Consider the following 17,604-nt stretch of genomic DNA (forward strand, 5'->3'; position numbering starts at 1 on the left):
CTCTCCGGGGATCCTGGAGACCCCCCCCTGGGAAGCATGCAGGCCACACTCACATCTGGGGTGGTGACCACGTGAGACACTTGCAAGGTGGTTTAGGATGTAGTGCCAATGGGAGAAGAGCAGCCCTTCCTCTCTTTCCCTCAACCTCTCCACATCATCATTCATCCATTCATCCGTCCATCTATCTATGCACACCTCAGTAGTCTTCTTCACTGTGCAAGCTCCTATGTGTGTGTGTGTGTGTCCGTGTGCAAAGTGCGGTGCAATATTCATGGTAGACTTTTGACAAGCCGGCTTGTCACAGCCCCCCCCCCCCCCCCCCCCCTACACGTTCTCCCTCTCTCGTTTACATTTCCTCTCGCCCGCACGTTTCTCCTGGCACGTTTCCGTCTGCAGAGGATTTCATCTCGGAGATAAAGAGGGCCGCTGGTTTGTTTTTTTGCGCCTGTTGTGAAGTCATCATTAAAGGTTTGCTGCGAGTCTTTCAGCTCGCTCTTGCTACCTGATACATTTTCCCAAGGTGCTCCTTGGTGCATCTGTGCGAAATTGATTTAATTTATGCCAAGATAATGGAAGAAGAGGAATAGAGGTGTCTCTTGAATTCATCTGGCGTTTCCCTCCGAGACGCCTGTTGTTTAAAACTAGTCGTGATAAATACGGTATTGTATTGGGTATGGAAAAAGGTTTGGGTAGGTTTTGGAATCTTCACTATTACACTGCATGGTTAACAATGGCTAGGTAGACATGGAACTTTGGGAGAAATGCGTTGACATGACGTCTCCAGGTTTGACTTTCAATATCAACACGGATCTTCTCACGACTCAGAACACCCGACTTAAGAGAAACCAAAGCCAGTGGGATTCTTAAGGAATGATAAATGAACAGAAGACGTTTCCTTGCATTTTCTCTCCTGGTCAGAGGCTGCGTGGGAAGCAACGTCTGTAGCGAGGTGCTCCAGTCAAAGAAAATCAAGAGTAGAAAATCTTTGTGCGGTGACAGGCAGCTTGTTTAAGTCTGCCAGAGCGTTTGGCCGTGGAAGCCATCATTGATCATGTGGCTGCGGCGTGATTAGCCTCGGAGCAAATAGCACAAAGGCAGGCAGGATGGTAGGTAGGAAGGTAGGTAGGTAGGAAGGATGACTTGAAGGTTACAAGCTGTAGCATTGGAGGTTTAAATCTCCTGATATGTTTCTTGTGATTGACAGGAAACCAATTAAGGTAACTGGTGACCAATCTTCGGGCTGGGATGGTTAACTGGTCAAGGGTCAGCGAGTGGCGACCAAGGGTGCTTGATGATTGGCAACCGCTCCACGGCTCATTGGAGGATTTGGTATCGGTCTGACAGGAAATGCAAAAAATTAAGAACAGCTGCTTTCATGCATACAGTGTAACGATACAAACGCTCTCCAAGCAGCTCATTAAAGCTGCTAATAAAGTCATGGAGGCAAAACACAAGGAGGAGGGGGAGGGGGGGGGGGGGGGTTATGCTCAGTGCACTTTTACTTAACAAAGTCAGCTAATTAGGTCAAAGCTCTTTATCCTTGTGGAGCTCTGAGACCAAAGTGCTGGCCCAGAATTCACCTCCTTCTGAACATGAAGAAGTTTGGACAGACTCGTTTATTTCTTTTCGCCCAATGACAAAAAGTCCAAAAGCATCTCCAGCAAGGTAGCTCTGCTGAGGCAAGCTCATCTTTCATCTCCGGAGGAGGTGACGAGGTGTCGGACTACCGCGGAGTCACCTCAGCGGGATGCAGACAGCGATATGTTGGAAGCGGGACACGTGCTGCTCGAATCCCTTTTCATCCGGATAGCTTGTTGGACAAACGCAACACGCTCGCTGGAGGATCTTTGAAGGTCGATGGCATCAAAAAGTCCTTCAGATGAAGACATCGGTTCCCCTTTTTTTTTCTTTTTTTTCACCAGACCGTTCACCCCGATACGCCAATAATGATGTCATATATAAAACCAATCACGGCAACTGTCAAAACGCATCAAGTCTGATACATCACATGATTCTTTCATTCACGACACGACACAAGAACACATCAAAATCGTGTTGTCCACAAAGACTCACAATATCACCTTCATTTTTATTGCCTCTCTACAGACTTATTAATTTATTTATTTATTTACCGACTTATTTCTTTATTTCCCTTCAACTCTGCGAGAGCCAATATCGAGCTCCAGAGGCTCTGATTTTCCGCTCGGAGAACTTTATTAATGTAATGCCCGGGGAAACATAATGGGATTATTTTTCAAAGGCTCGAAGTGTTGTCACTGCAGAATTAAAACGAAAAAAAAAAAAATGTCACTGGACTGACGTGTCTTTTTGTTTGGGCCAGTTCGTGAAAATAGCGGAAAAATCAAAACTATCAGTCACTTTCCACGCTCTTTTTTTATTTACAGCGTTGGTGGAATGAGCAGCTTTTGTGCCGGCTGTCCTGTTAAATGCAAATGAGCCACTCTAATGACAACAATTTATCATACGCAACTGATTCACTGCCGTTTTTGGCGTCTAGGAACTACGTTTACCTTTATACTAAGAGGCGTAAGCAACATGAGAACCTGAGTAAGATGTTGATGGATACACGGGAGGGCCAATAAAGGGCGAAAGCGCCACACTTACTTACTTCCACTGTCGGGCCATCTCTGGGCTCACACATCAAAGTGGCAGAGGGTCCTTACGGCCTAAAAGGGAAGAAACAAAAGGAACATTAAATGGCTTACACACACACACACATATAGAAGCGCAGTAAAGCTCAAGTTGTGCAAAAGAAAGATGGAGGCACACGAGAGAGCAAGCGACATTGATTTTCCCTCTTGTGAAGTGCCGCTTCATCATTTCTCCAGACACAATCTATCGATCGGCCGCCTTTAGTTTGTTGTTAATTTTGGGGGGCTCCAAAAGCCATCGTTGGCACTGACGCTTCAACCTCGGCGGTGATGGATGGCAGTGGAAAGAGGGTGACGAAGCTCTTATGTGACCTCTGTGTTTTTTTTTCTCAACCTATAAAGTACTGTTAATGCTCTTTTGATGCAGGGGGGATTCATTCTGGAGCTACCCGTAAAAGGTGAACATCGGTAATATTGAAAGACCTTAAAGAGGCACGGCAGGCGGCGTGCTGTGTGACATTGGCGAGTCGGCGTGTGAGCGTCCGGGCGTGAGCTGCGGTCGACAGCAGGTCATGTGTTTGCACTGTGAAAATCTGCAAATGATCATGAATCCCAGCTACCAAAAAATGTCTGTTTGGCTACGGCTCTCTCATTATGTCATGTCAAGATGTCGGCAACACACTACTTTTGTCTAAATAGCGCTGCTTTCCCGAAAAGTGTGTTGGTGCATATACTCACATTTGGGTGCGTAAGTAACAAAAGAGAAAACCTAGCTTGGCCCACCCACTTTTCCCTCGTGCACAAAAAAAGTGAAAAAATAAAAATCATGTTGGCGCACACGCTCCTCAAAAAGCCAGAGTAGAAGAACGTGTATATTTTTAGGAGGCCCAGTTATGGCTCTCAACTTGGCACACACCTATTGATACAAACTTTTTTTCCTCCCACACAATAAAATCACCCAAAAAAGGGTTCAATTAGCACACCACCGTACACCGAGTATAAGTCGCACCGGCCATAAAATGCCCAAAAAAGTAAAAAACAAACATATATATGTATATAAGTCGCCTCTGAGTATAAGTCGCCCCCCCACCCAAACTATGAAAAAAAACGCGACTTATAGTCCGAAAATTACGGTAGCCAAATGCGGATTTGTGGGTGAGTACAAGTCATAAAAATAAAAGCTGTGTTGGTGCCCCCCCTTTCCCCCTCACACAAAAAAATTAATGTTGCCATGAGTTTCTACAGACAACAGCACTCAGTCATCACGCAAACCAGCGAGCACACAGAGATCAAAACGTGTTTCTTTTCCAAAGATGTACAATTTGTCGCCTTCGCATCGCAGCGGGAATGCAATTTTGCACGTCCTGCCGACAATATCTGAAAAAAATAATCAAAATAACGACTCCCGGCATCTCTCTGCCGTTTGAGTTGAAAAAGCGGCGTGTGGGCGTGCAACAGCCTGACTGGGTGTAAAACAGGGAGCGAGTGGATGGGCGGCGGTGCGCGGTGAGGAGGGGGTGCGCGTGCTGGTGATCCTTTGTCAAGCGCTCAGTGCCATTTAATGGCCTGTAAAAGGCCCCTTTGCAGCAGAAAGAACAGGCAATTAGCATAGTGAGTGGATTACAAGATTGCTCTGACTCCGGGATTAATGCGTGCACTTCATCCTCTCTTTGCTTTTACTATTTACTGCACCACAGGAAGTCATTTCTCACTCCCTGGGATTTCTTTTTTGTTCCCTATCCTGCTGATGTCAAAAATAAACAAGTAGACACTAAATTAGGTGCACCAGGGTCACTATGACACAATTCGGTTATTTGGTAGGGCGAAAATGCAAATCGGCACGTGCGCCACTCAAGTCTACCTCAGCCAGCAGCAAAAAAAACGAAGGCTCGACTCATTTGAACGTCTCTCCGCATTTTTTTCGTGAGAGAAATTTTTGGGCCGCACTTCACGTGTATCTCCGCCATCATTCCTGCGCCGCCGCATGATATCATCTTTAATCCGCAGGCCGCCCGCTTTGCCTGCCACCTCCCTCCAGATTTTTCTCAGCCGCAGCCTCGGGCAGTCACAACTCATCACGCCGAGCCAAGAGTCTACAAACAAAACAAATACGCACACCCTCGACGGGAATACCATTGAAGTCCAGCAAACCTGATTTGGTTGGGATTCTAAAAACAAAAATGCACATGTCTCCAAACAAAGAGGAAAAAAAAGCCCCAGTTGGTGCAGCCGCTCTACCATGAAGAAGAAATAAACAAAATAACGGAAAAAAAAAAAATCCTTGCAGACTTCCAAAACAAAAGTCTTCACACCTTTTTCCACCATCTTGCCAAGAAAGCCTTAGTTTTTCCATCCACTTGATTCGCAATGTACCGTAATTTTCGGACTATAAATCGCACCGGAGTATAAATCGCACCAGCCATAAAATGCCCAAAAAAGTGAAAAAAACCATATATATGTATATAAGTCGCTCCTGAGTATAAGTCGCCCCCCCACCCAAACTATGAAAAAAACCGCGACTTATAGTCCGAAAATTACGGTAATAAAAATACATCTAGTGCTCATTCTCACTGTGAGCGAAGTGAGAAAACACACAGTCACACATTCGGAATGCGTGCGTTGTGTTTGCAGATCAATACTGTCACATTGCAGCCAAGATCACCTGAAAAACAATCACGTTTGACGATCTGGTGAGTCAGCGTTTTTTGAAGACCTTAAGCTAAAACAAAAAAAGCTTGTGTGTTCCTTCTAAAAAAAAAAAAACACACATTCTTTCCATCCCACACAAACCAAAATAATAAATCAATGTTCAGAGATGAAGATTTGAAAAAAAAAAAACCTCTCAATCTTCACCCTTACAAAATAAAATTGACAACCTGTATGCAAAACACATTGTATACAGAAGCAAGTACACACGGTAAGCCCGGATCACATTTCCACCGATTTGCTGACGACGACAAATCGCGCCAAATGCTGATGTCGCTCATTTCTTTTCGTTATCGCCACTGAGTCACGTCGCACACCAACCCCACGACACAAATGTACCCGAAGCGGGGCTTGAAACTCTGAACACCTGAATATGAAAGCGTTGCAAAAAAACATTCAACTAAGATTTAACCCCAATTCAAAATTTTAACCAGACCAAGCAGCTTCAGAAAATTGGTGACCTGCGATTGGTTGTGACTGCGATGTCATTTTCAGTCGACAAAAAAGTGGCAAAATGGCGTAAAACGCAGGATGGGAGAGGATTGAAACATTCGCAATCTCTTCCTAATATCTTCCGCAAAAATGACGCTTCCTGCTTTCTCTTCTTTCAGTAGTTTTACACACAATATCAACTAGTGGCCAAAGGCGGAATTGCACGCCGACATAAAGAATTTGCGGCGGAGACTCCACACTCTTGTGTAGTGTTTGTGCGTAGACCCTAATGGCAAGTTAAGACTGCACAGTGACCCTCACAAGTAAAAAGGTGAGTCCAATAAAAGGCAATTTACTGCTTGGCTGCTCCCGCAACTAAATACACCATATGGACAAAAGGCTCCTCTTAATCAATTAATTCATCAATGGAGAGCTGGAGCGGAGCCTGAGTTGTGCCTGAGTGTTAATTCTTCATTTTAACAAGATGTTTAGAAACACACTTTTGGAAAGGTCCACTGCTTCGGAGCTAAGCAGCTGAGGGCTCAGGTCTTTGAGCGTGGTGGCCCGCCCGAGAGGAGCTTTAGGCTGGGCACGGATGCTGAGCAAGGCCCATCACACTCGGCTTGTTCTCCCTCTTCAGGCGTTCATGTCACCCTCGTTCGAAATCCTCATTTAAAATTCTAATTTGAAAACCTAATTTGAAATTATAACCCCAATTTGAAAATCGAATTTTAAAACCTACCGTATTTTCCGGCCTATAAGGCGCACCGGACTATAAGGCGCACCTTCAATGAATGGCCCATTTTAAAACTTTATCCTTATATAAGGCGCACCGGACTATAAGGCGCACCATTAATGCATCATGTCAGATTTTTAATCCAAATCAAATCATTCTCCATTTTATCCTTTTTATTTCAACTTCAGACGGAAACAAATTACTTTATAATCATAGAATAATGATCCATAGTCTTTTTGATTCATGATTCATAGTCTTCAGCGGGCCACTTATGATTGATTTCATGACACAATGCTTTGGGCCAGTTTAAATTTAGGAATTTAGTCCATATATAAGGCGCACCGGACTATAAGGCGCACTGTTGGTTTTTGAGAAAAATTTAGGTTTTTAGGTGCGCCTTATAGGGCGGAAAATACGGTAATTTGAACCCGAATTTGAAAAGGTGAGCCTTGTTGGAACAGTTACGGTTTCAAATTAGGATTTTAAGACACACTAATGAGGTCGACAGCAACTATGATTTCAATGTTCCTGATCAACAGAGGGCGAGCTAACTTTGGCCAAAGAAACTTTGTTTCTTTGACTACGCTGAGATTGCGTTTCCCCGAAGCGGGGCGGTACTCTGTGAAATGAGCTTACATTTCCATTACACGCCGGCCCAGGCCCGGACAAGAGCTCACTCTTGTTTCCATCAGCCCACAGGTGGACTCCGGGGGGGCGACCGATGCTACCCGCCGAGCCGTGAGGAAACATGGCCGATGCCCGCTGAGCAGGAAGTCACTTCACAAGAGTTTATTTGCAGGCTTTTATTTTCAAAGAACATGTGAGAGTTTAGAGATTAGCATTTTTCTGCTTTCTGTATGTTAATTTGAATCATTTTGGGGGGGTATATTTGTGGGTAATATTTACATATTCATATTTCTTTTCTACTTTCAATCCAATCATTCATATTGTATGTAGAAATGATTCCATCGTTGATGTCTTTTTGTTCACTTTGTATTCTAGTTTTATTTAATGTTTGACTTTTTTTTTTACAATGTCTTTTATGTGTTTAGAATACTTTTAAAAATTTGAAATATTTGCGAAAATTTCAAGCGCTTTTATCGAATATATAGCATTTTTTTTGTAATGTCAAATCTGTGTGTGTGTGTGTGTGTAGGGGTGTGTGTGTTTTATGGCATCCATTTAAAGATTTAAGCATCACGGAGCCCGGGGGCGCAATGCAGTAATAATAAAAACAGGGATGACCACCATGGATCATTGTGATCGTGACACTTTTCACCCGGGTGATGGTTTCTTCCGGACGCTCCGACGAGTCCACATGAACGGTATTGACCACACGGGGCGAGAATAAGCCGCCTTTCCACTAATAACCTTTGTTTGGGCTCCTCGGGGCTCCCGTCTCCGGTGATTGAACGCGGCCACGTTTGTTTTTTTCTCTCCTTCCGGCGCTCCGCCCTCACTAACTCGTTTTGTTGTGTGCGTCCCGCCGGCCTAATTGTGCGCCGGATATTTACGGGAGGCCGTTGACGCTGAAGGGTGATGAAGCCGGCGCCGTAACTGAAATATACGGCCGGCCGCAGAGCGACATGAAGATATACGGCTGGGGACTAAGGAGAGATTGCAGCGTTATTAAAATAAGCACGTGGCAATGGCGGCGACCAATCGGCTTTGAGCAGCGTGACACAGTGGAAGATTGACAGGCGGGAACTGCTCCAGGATTTTTTTTCACTCCTATCGGGCTAAAGTTTTTTTTAAAACATTTTAGAATCTCAAATAAAACGCTGAAGGGGCTCAATGGGGCTACCCCAGCATGCGTACTGGACTTCATGGCCGCTTTAGAGCGCCTCGTTGTCAACCACGATAACGCCCGATTTACAGAGAAAGACAGGAAATCTAATTAAGGGAAGGGGAAAAAAGAGCGCCTCCTTGTGGCGTGGCTGTATGCCAGCCACCAAAGGCTTGTAAATTATATTTGAGCACTGCGAGAGCAGTTTTTGAAGCCTCGTTTTATGTACTTTTTTTTTTTTAAGGATTCAAATGTAGCAGACAGCCTGCTCTGTGGTGTGTCAAATTTACAAGCCGTATTTATTTTTACTTCACGGGGATTTTCAGTACAGCGTTAGTTAGCGGTAAACTTCTGTTTACACTCGCCGGAGCGCTACAAAGTTTCCACGTGAACACGTCAATCATTAGCAGCAGCTGCGTAATGGACATGATTTTTATTTTTTGCACATTATGTGGGTTTTTTTTTTTTTTTCCGCTCCATGTTGTGGCTGCGGTTCATCAAGGAGACAAGCTGTTAAATATTCATGAGGCGTGTTGTGTTTCTTAAAATAAGGCTCATTAGCGCTCCCGGCCTCTTTTCAAGTTTCCGCCTTTCTCGTGTCACTCTCCAAAGAGCAACACTACAGCTTGTTATGCGTCTTGGCACTCAAAGTGGGTTAAGACCATCGCCGTGCATTTGCATGGACACTAAGGTCGAAAAAAAAATGAAATTCTGATCCAATAAATGAACGGAAGTGATTGGTTCTTGATGACTGAGTACGCAAGAAGTGTCGTTTTAATAAATATAATTATAGAATTAAAAAAATATAGTGAAAACAACAAAATAGTGAAAATAAAATATGAATAATTATAAAAATACTTCCAAAATTCTCCTTCATTCATAGCACTTTTCAGTTCCTAACCCCCCCCACAAACGAATTGAATGACTCGACATAACCGCCAACAGCGACATAAACATGATCAGAACCCCTTTATTATTATAATACGCTGAATAATGAAAGCACTCGGTGAACCTCTCGCATGATGTAACCTTTTCCAAAGATGATATTGCTCTCTTTTGATTGGCTTTCATTTCATACAATGTTTATGAATGACCTCTTCCCTGACCGTGTCGATTAAGCAACACACTAGCCTGGCCAAAGTACTCCAGATTTTGCACATCCGCAAAAAGGGCTTTTGAACAGGCAAAAATGGATTTTGCAGTAAGATGAGGAGAGAAGTGATGAGTCAATTACACTCGGGCATCTTATTGCACCTCTACGTTCAATAGAGGACAGGGCATCAAAGTTGAGGGAGGGGGAGGGGGGAGCGGCGGGGTCACGCTTTTAACGCTCGCAAAATTGACACTTTACACATTTCACAAAAAGTCGCTTCCAGGGGCACGCTTTGTTGCCAGGCAACCCCCGGAGCACCTTCAGTGTCCGAAATACACGATTCATCTGCTTACTCAAGTCGAGAATCCCACGACTGTTCATTTATTGCAATTGTGGTGAGGCATTTATTCAAGCAAATATTCAAATATTTTAACGATACAACACGATTCATCTCGAGTGACAACGGCGTTCAAAACTAACTCTCCATTGACAGTTCATCCATTTTTGTAGCTTATGAAAAAATGCTCGCAAGAAAATCCCATGGGTAGAAAACAAAGCTGAGAAACGTATGGATTTCCGCCCTTGGTTTTTCCAGCACGCACGGCAGATCAAAAACAACAAAGTAGGAGTTCTTATCAAAGCAGCCTGGTTTTATCTCATTAGCGCAGATGCAGTAGTGAAAGCTGCTGGGGGGGTTTGCATGGAGGTGGGCAAGTAGCTGCTTCCAGTTCCAAAGGGAAATGAAACAGTTTTGCCCATATTTGCTTTGTTATTTAGCTGGAAGAGCTCAAATTAATGACTCGCACTCTATTCATTACCGTCGCCGTAAACACATTAGTCCAATGAATCGTCTCCGAGCACACCTGGCCTTATCTCCGTCGCAGAAGGAGCCGAGCGGGCCGGGCGAGCCGGGCGAGCCGGGGCTCTCATCCCGCCAACGTGCTGCAGGCGTATGAAAGGAAAAGGCGGCGCGGCACGGCGCGGCGTTGATGGGATGCGCTACCTGCCGCCTCGTCGGGGCCCCCGGCTGCCTCCCAGGAAGCCGTAATGCATGAGATCTGTCAGTGTCAATTTCCCGCCTAATCTCGCCGAGGCCGCGTTTGCTCGCCAGGGCGCGGGAATTTCACCGGCGATAAGCCAATCGGCAATCGGCGCACGTTTGTTGGCGACGTCCAGGCGGTGCGACAGCAAGGTCGCGGCGAGGGGCCGCCTCTTGATCATTTCGAGATAGTGCTCGTGTTGCACATCCGCTAGGTTCGAGCCGGTCGGTAGATAACGCTTCTTACGATGGCAAAGACAGTGTTTGCGTTTATCTTGGAATGAATGCATGCAAAAACGTCCTCCGAGGCATTGCGCAATGTGAAGGATGCAAATCGTTTCCATTACAACGCGGTAAAAGATAAAAACACGATAGGATTCAAACACGAATACCGCTCAATCGGGTTATGAAAAGACAATCCAACGTGGAACAACCAATTCCAACGCTATACACGATTGATTCCAGTCACGTTACGATATGATTCGCAATGTGATGGATGATGATGCAATAGCGTGCAACTGACTCCAGTTACGATGTGATGTATTTGGAATCCATTACAACACAATAGACTGTACCATATGACAAAATCCAAAACGATTGACTCCGCTTATGATACCGCCACTCCAATCATGATGATCGTGCCAATTCCACTAACAATATGATCAAATGTAATATGATACGATACGATTTATGACACCAGGCGCTGTGACTCCGTTCACTCCAATTACCGTTACGTACGATACAACTTGGTCCCCTGATATATGGTTCAATTAGCTCCGATTATAATTCAAACCCATACGATTCATTCATTCCAATCACGATCTAATGTGATGTAATATCCGACACGGCATGATACAATTGGATGATACGTCATGCTAACAGCAAGCCTCATGTCCACCATCATCATCCTTGTTAGATGGAATAAATAAGAGCGTACGCATTTACGTCACGTCTTGAAATGAATGTGAGCGGAAGAAACTCCGAGAAGTCGTAAAAATATTGCGATCTCCCGCCGTTGTCTTTAAGCGGCGAGCTAACGAGCGTAGCACGGCGCGGCTCGAGACATCATGCCTCATTCAAGGTTGTCAGGGGAGGAATTATCATACTCGGCGGCAGCTATGACTTGAAGCCAGAGAACAGATGTTGAATTCAAAGAGCTGAGAAAAAAAGAGAGCAAAAAGACCAAAAAGAAAAAATCTCAGCGGGCTCCTGGGAGATAAACCGCTAAAAAGGTAAAGAGGAGCATTCTGCACATTTCAGGGAATCTTTTATGATCCGTTGGGGAAGAAAATGGCAGAAAGAAAATCCAAAACAACAACAAGAAAAATAAATGTATTTTTCTAAAAGCATTTTGTATTTTCTCTGAAAGCTTTACCTTTTCGCCTCTTGTGAAGAAAGGAAAATGTTTTCTCAAACGCTGACTCACTCAGCTAAAGTTGAAGACCGTTGTATGCAAAAACACTTCTGAAGAAATTCGTCATTGATGATTAAAATGGTTCCGCTTGTTGTACCTAACAAGCACAAAGTTGGATCGATTCAAGACGCTCTTTGATTAATACAAAGCATGTTATGTTCATTCTTGTCTTTAATGTTTACAAAGATTCATTCAAAATGGGTCTTGGATGTTTACGATACCGTTTCATTGGAGACTAAATGGTCTTGGATGTTTCTGACATTGTTGTCGATGTTCACTAAAAAGGTTTTGTTTGCGAAAATGCTTCATTGTTCTTTGTAAGTGTTCATCTGCGAGCTAGACAGAAAAACTGTTAGCTTCTGTGCGTATTGGCTGCTCCACAATAAACTTGTAAATGTTCAGATTGGATTAAGTGGCGGGGAACTTGTTCCCAGCTGACTGCACACCGGCTGGAAATTAGCATCACAAAGAGCAGAACATTAGGACCGCACGCCTCCCGCTTCCGCTCACTTCCTGCGCAGTCTCGACTGAAGGCAACGCGACCTCCAAAATTGGCGGGATGTTCATTAGCATCAGAAGTCAGACATTTGCACTATTTGTATTGCCTGGCATGTGGCCAGCAGAATGGTGCGCTAGCGGTTAGCATGTCTGCCTCTGATTTTGGGGGTTCTTGCATCTCTGTGTGATGTTTCCTTCTGGCTTTTTCTCGGGTACGAAAAACACGCATGTTAGCTTCATGGAAGACTCTAAATTGGTACGGCTACGACTTTTCTGACCGCAAACTCCGGAAAAAGAGCTTAGCAAAACTGACAACAGTGGTCCTTTAGGTCTATTTTGGATTCACTCATGATGATTAAATTCTTTCATCTTCATCGAAAAAAAAAACAACAACTTCAAAATCAGCTTTGATATTTTTAAAAGGCTCATTGATGATATTAAATTGTCTTTCGGCTCAAAACACTTGACAGTACATCAACTTCATTGGTGTCTTGAAAGTCTTTTTGTTGTTTTCAAAGAACTGACGCACACATGACCTGCCTTTGCCGCCGCCAAATCTTTATCTCCACACTGGAGTCGTCTCAACTTGGCGTTCCAACTTGTTGCGTTAGCCCGATAACATTGTTTAATCTGTGCGTGGATGCGTGTGCACGCCTCCGTGTCGATGCCGGATTAATCATCGTAATGTAACGCGCACGCCTATAGCGAGCAACACTAATCCTCACGTATTAAATCCATTTTCCACGTGGGCTCAGGGAGCCTAGAGGAAGACGAGTCACCAAAGTGAATGGGGAAAGAAACGTCGAGCAGACGGCAGGAGTGGAAAACAACGCCGCCGCAAATTACAAATCTCGGATTCATCATATTGTCATCAAAGACAAAAAAATATATGCACTGAAGCCTCATTTTCCATCACCATGAGTTGAAGAGCTTGTAAAGAGGAACGCTTTTTCTTCAGGAAACAGAAAAAGCAGATCTACCGCCAGTCACTGACCCAACCTGACCCACTTCTGGCTGATTTATGCTTCACCGGCTCTCAGCAGACAGCGTTTTGTTCTGCTGGGGTCATAAATCCCCAGCTCCTCAGCACCTATCAGCTGACCAGCCGGAGACCCACCTCTCCCCTCCCGTCATCGCCCCCGCACCACCTCCGCTTCCTCTCAGGGATCACCTGAGCCACATCGCGGGCACTTCATCAGCCCGAGCAGACAACGGCGGCTAACGCAACCAAATAGGCGGGCGCTCGGGAGTTTAGCCGTTTGTAAACAGTCCCCGGGGGAGGTTTTGTACTCACTTTCCACATAAAACAAACCAAGACGATGATAATAAAAACACAGCTAATTACGATAAATAATAGAAACCCTTGGGTGGGAAAAGCTTTTTTTTTTTCATTTTTGGGTAAGGTATATATTGAATTACATAAGATTAAATTACACTGAGTTGCATCAGGTCGGTTCGCCGAAGATTTGACGGCTCTGACGTTTACGTAAACATTTTTCGAGGTTCATTCAAGATTTTAAATTGTTTTTGATGTTACAACAAATGTGCATTTGGCTCTTCTAAGGGTAAATTGTTTCAGATTATTGAAAAGCACAGGCTGAGGATGATAAAGATGACACTGATGGCGATGAAGATCACCATCCTACTTTGCACACCTTCACAAACAAACAAAGCCTCCTGACCTGGATGGGACGGCTTGATGGAAAGGCTCATGGTCAGCCGAAACAACAGAACCTCCCCCAAGCTTCTGCTTGGCGCATGATGACAAGAAGTGTCAGGCCAAGCTAATTAGACTTGCGGGTGACAGACAGAAGCGGGACACGCCTCCATAATTCATGAGCGCCATTGATGTGGCATGCAGATGGCCACCTGAGGAAAGCGGAGGAGGAGTTGCGGTTTGGGAGAGCTGGGACGCGGGACGTTATCTCATCATCTCTGCCGTTTATTGATCGAGGCGATGTGGCGGTGGCGGCGGCGGCTTCAAACGAGCGCCAGGTACAAAGCAGGCTTGCGAGGATTGCTGGCTAAACGGAAGCGACAGGCCGTCTAAAATGTTTGTTCATCAGTTAGCGGAATGAAAAACTCTCGTTTCGACGCTAATAAATGTTCTCTGGTGAACAACGTTATTGAGTTACTGAACCTCAGCGACACCAACGCTTTGGGGTCGTTTAAAAACACACAAAGTCCAACGCAGAGATAATGAAAAGTGGAAGCTATGGCTTGTGTCAACTTCAGCGGAGACAAGATTGCCCTTGTTTTCGAAAAACTCGTACGTTAGGATCATAGAAGATTCTGACATGTCTTGGATGTTTTCGAAAAAAACGTTAAGCTATGTCGACGAGTCGAAATAGCCTTTGATGTTTAAAAAGAAACAATAATAGCTTTGTCGGAGACGAAATTGGCTTTGTGGTTTTCAAAACAATCCGACGTTAACGTTTATATCTTTGACTTTAAATTGTCTTTGAGGTTTTGTCATTGAATACCTGAGATTGTCTACAGTGTTTTTCAAAAGGCATATTTTACTGAATTATTTTCTAATTTGTCTTTAACCTTCGAGTGTGTTACGTTTACTATACGGCCTTAATCATTTTGGAGGTTATCTCAGAATTTGACCATGTGCTAGGTTGAAGAGATACTTGACGAGCATTAGCGTCATTTATTTGATTGTGCGGGTGGAATGAGTCATCGGGACCTTTATGACCTCTACTAGCGCAGATAACCAACGCTTGTCGAGGGCATTATTGCGAAAATCCGTCTAACCTTTCATGCATACAGTGATAGAAAGATAGCAGACACCGACAAGGTCTGCCCACAATGTTGCAGTTGAAATGGAATGCGAATAAAACGAAAGGAATGCATTTTAATTCAATCACCATCATGTAAGTTTCTCAAATTCGTTTTTTTTTTTTTTTTTAAATACAAAACAATAATGACATTTGCATAAAAAGTAAGAAATAAATGAAGTACCTGACGTTAATTAAGATAACGCATGTCTAGTTTTCCTGGATAACAAATGTACTTCATTACGGAGAGTTGGGAGCGCAAGTGTAAAAAAAAATAAAACAAAAAAAAAACTGGAGGGGGCGCTGCTAATTGACTTTCATGACCATTTGAGACAAATTTGAATCCAAGTGTCGTTTTTCCATATATACAGACAATTCTGAAGATAAATAGAGATACAATATGGACAAAAGTATTCGGACATGGCTCTCGGACGATACTTTGATGCATTACTGCAAAAGCTGTCCATTGTGAACTCTGCCCTCAGGATCATTGTGTCCTGCTATTAAAACAAATAATGCCATCATCCACTTGCTCGTCAGCATGATGCGTCATTTCTCTCCAGGATTTTTTTGGTTCTACGGTCAAAGAGAACCATTCACATAGTAGATGAGTTTAAATGGCATATATATTTTTAAATTGGGGATGACACATATTTCTTCCCCGAAGAACAAGAAAATGAAAGGAAGCAAAGACGATCTCTTTCTCGTAACAAGCTGGGTATTCTGAGAAGCTTGGTTCACCTCTGTTGACCCCTAGTGGGCCGGCAGGAAGTAATGAGCCACTGTTTGGCTTGGGAGAGATGGGGTAGGGGGGTCTATGGGGGTGCCGGCGGCAGAAACCCGAACATGACGCAATTCCTCCGTCGCTTTGTGAAGGAGGACGGACGCCTGACCTTGTCCATGTGTGACTCCTTCTTTTGGTGTTTCATGTGATTAAAACTCACAACTACAGTCTGTGATTCAAGTGCAGAGAAAAGGACAGAGCGAGTCGCTCCTCGGCAGCCCCACAAATCCAAACGGTCGTGAATAAAAAATGTCTCCGAGAAAAAAAAAATGTTGAGTTTAGAGTGACATGACTGCTTCTAAGCAAACTACAACAATTTGACAAAAGAGTAACGCTCATTTTTGATGGACACATCACTTTTCAACATTTTGGAGGTGCTGCCCCACAAAAAAAAGACAAGTATTCTAATGATAAATATTAGTGTGCATGAGAATTTAATATGTGTACTTTTTATGCGCGGAAGTTCAACACATCGGTAAATTATCATTAACGTCAGACGGAAAGGTCTTTGTTGGGAAAAAAAAAAAGTCTGTATTAAAGAGTACTCAAAGATTGAATATGCATACTGGAATCATCTTGGAAAAAAGTGGTATCAAACATTCCTTGGAAAAATCCTCCATAGTTACAAGTAAAGTCATCCTCTTAGTCAAAAGAAAAACCTTTCAGAGTCAAAGCTATCCTTAGTAATAAATAAGCCAATCCATTATAGTGTGTAATTAAAACCATTCAAATAGCTAAAGCCATCAACGGTAATAAAGAAACCCATTAAAAGTCATCCATAGAATGAATAGTTAAGTGAATCGCCACAAGTAAATGTATCAATGATTATCATAGTCATAATCAAATCCACCCATAACTTAACCTCCATTAATAGTACAAAAGCATCAATGGTGCAAAGTAAAGTCAGCCATAATAACAAAGTCATCCTGATTGACGCTCACTTAGAACCTCCGCGCGCGTCACTCACCTCAACGTCAGCGCACGTTGATGTCCGCCGCCGGAATGAATGGCCGGGATCGCACAGCACTGGTGACGGCGTCACAAGGCAACGGGCGGGCGGGCGTTTGGCGGTGCAAGCCACGCAGGCTCCAGCGGCGCACGTCCGCACAGGCGTCGGCGCCTCCTTCTCCTCCCCTCTGCTCCTCTTCCACTCCCGCTGCCTCCGTCTACTTTTTTTTTCTTGGATCTGTTTGAATTTTTACTGTCTCCCAGAGGTGCAATCGGTCCCGATTCAGAGCGCGGTCTGCCGCTGCTCTTGCGGAGCGGATGCTCGCGGCGGCGCCGAGCTGAGAGCTCGGGAGGGGCGGTGCGAGAGAGAAGCAGATTGGAGGGAGAAGTGGAAGGCTCGCTCCAGCTGTGTGCACCGAGCCTGGGCTGACCGAGCGGGACACACCTGTCAAGAAGCACAAGCGCTTATTTGCATAAATATTGATAAGCAATGGAGATAGAAAAAGAGACCTTCAGTTGAATCACTAGAAACAATCGCTTGATCTGAGAAGCTGCGATGAATGCAAACGTTTATGGAAGGTCAAAACAATAATGCCACACAGCTCTAAGGCAGGGGTCACCGAGTCCGATTCTCAAGAGCGCTAATCCGGATTGGTGCCCTTGAGGCCCGGAGTTGGTGACCTCTTATCTAAGGTTAATAAAATGCAAGCGGCTCCTTATTTATTTTTGTATTTTCCTGCTCACAGCCATAACACATGATGGTGCTCATCTAC

At 44.3% G+C, this 17,604-nt stretch overlaps 1 protein-coding gene across 5 annotated transcripts in view; it reads right to left on the reverse strand.

Annotated features, from left to right (window-relative positions):
- LOC133157565 (alpha-1,3-mannosyl-glycoprotein 4-beta-N-acetylglucosaminyltransferase C-like) overlaps positions 1–17,126 on the reverse strand; it is a 42,556-nt gene extending 25,430 nt beyond the window's left edge. Inside the window, exons 1-2 of one of the 5 annotated variants that reach the window (XM_061284204.1) lie at positions 16,851–17,126; positions 2,630–2,687 (exon numbers count right to left, since the gene is read on the reverse strand). The gene's annotated coding sequence lies outside the window, so the exon portion shown is untranslated. Of the gene's footprint in view, positions 1–2,625; positions 2,688–11,779; positions 11,912–16,850 lie in introns of those variants that run through there. The other 4 variants (XM_061284199.1, XM_061284201.1, XM_061284200.1 and 1 more) reach the window with 4 other exon arrangements.
- Between the last annotated feature and the right edge of the window lie 478 nt (positions 17,127–17,604).

The sequence above is a fragment of the Syngnathus typhle genome, linkage group LG7, assembly GCF_033458585.1.
Source record: "Syngnathus typhle isolate RoL2023-S1 ecotype Sweden linkage group LG7, RoL_Styp_1.0, whole genome shotgun sequence".
Lineage (NCBI taxonomy): Eukaryota > Metazoa > Chordata > Actinopteri > Syngnathiformes > Syngnathidae > Syngnathus > Syngnathus typhle.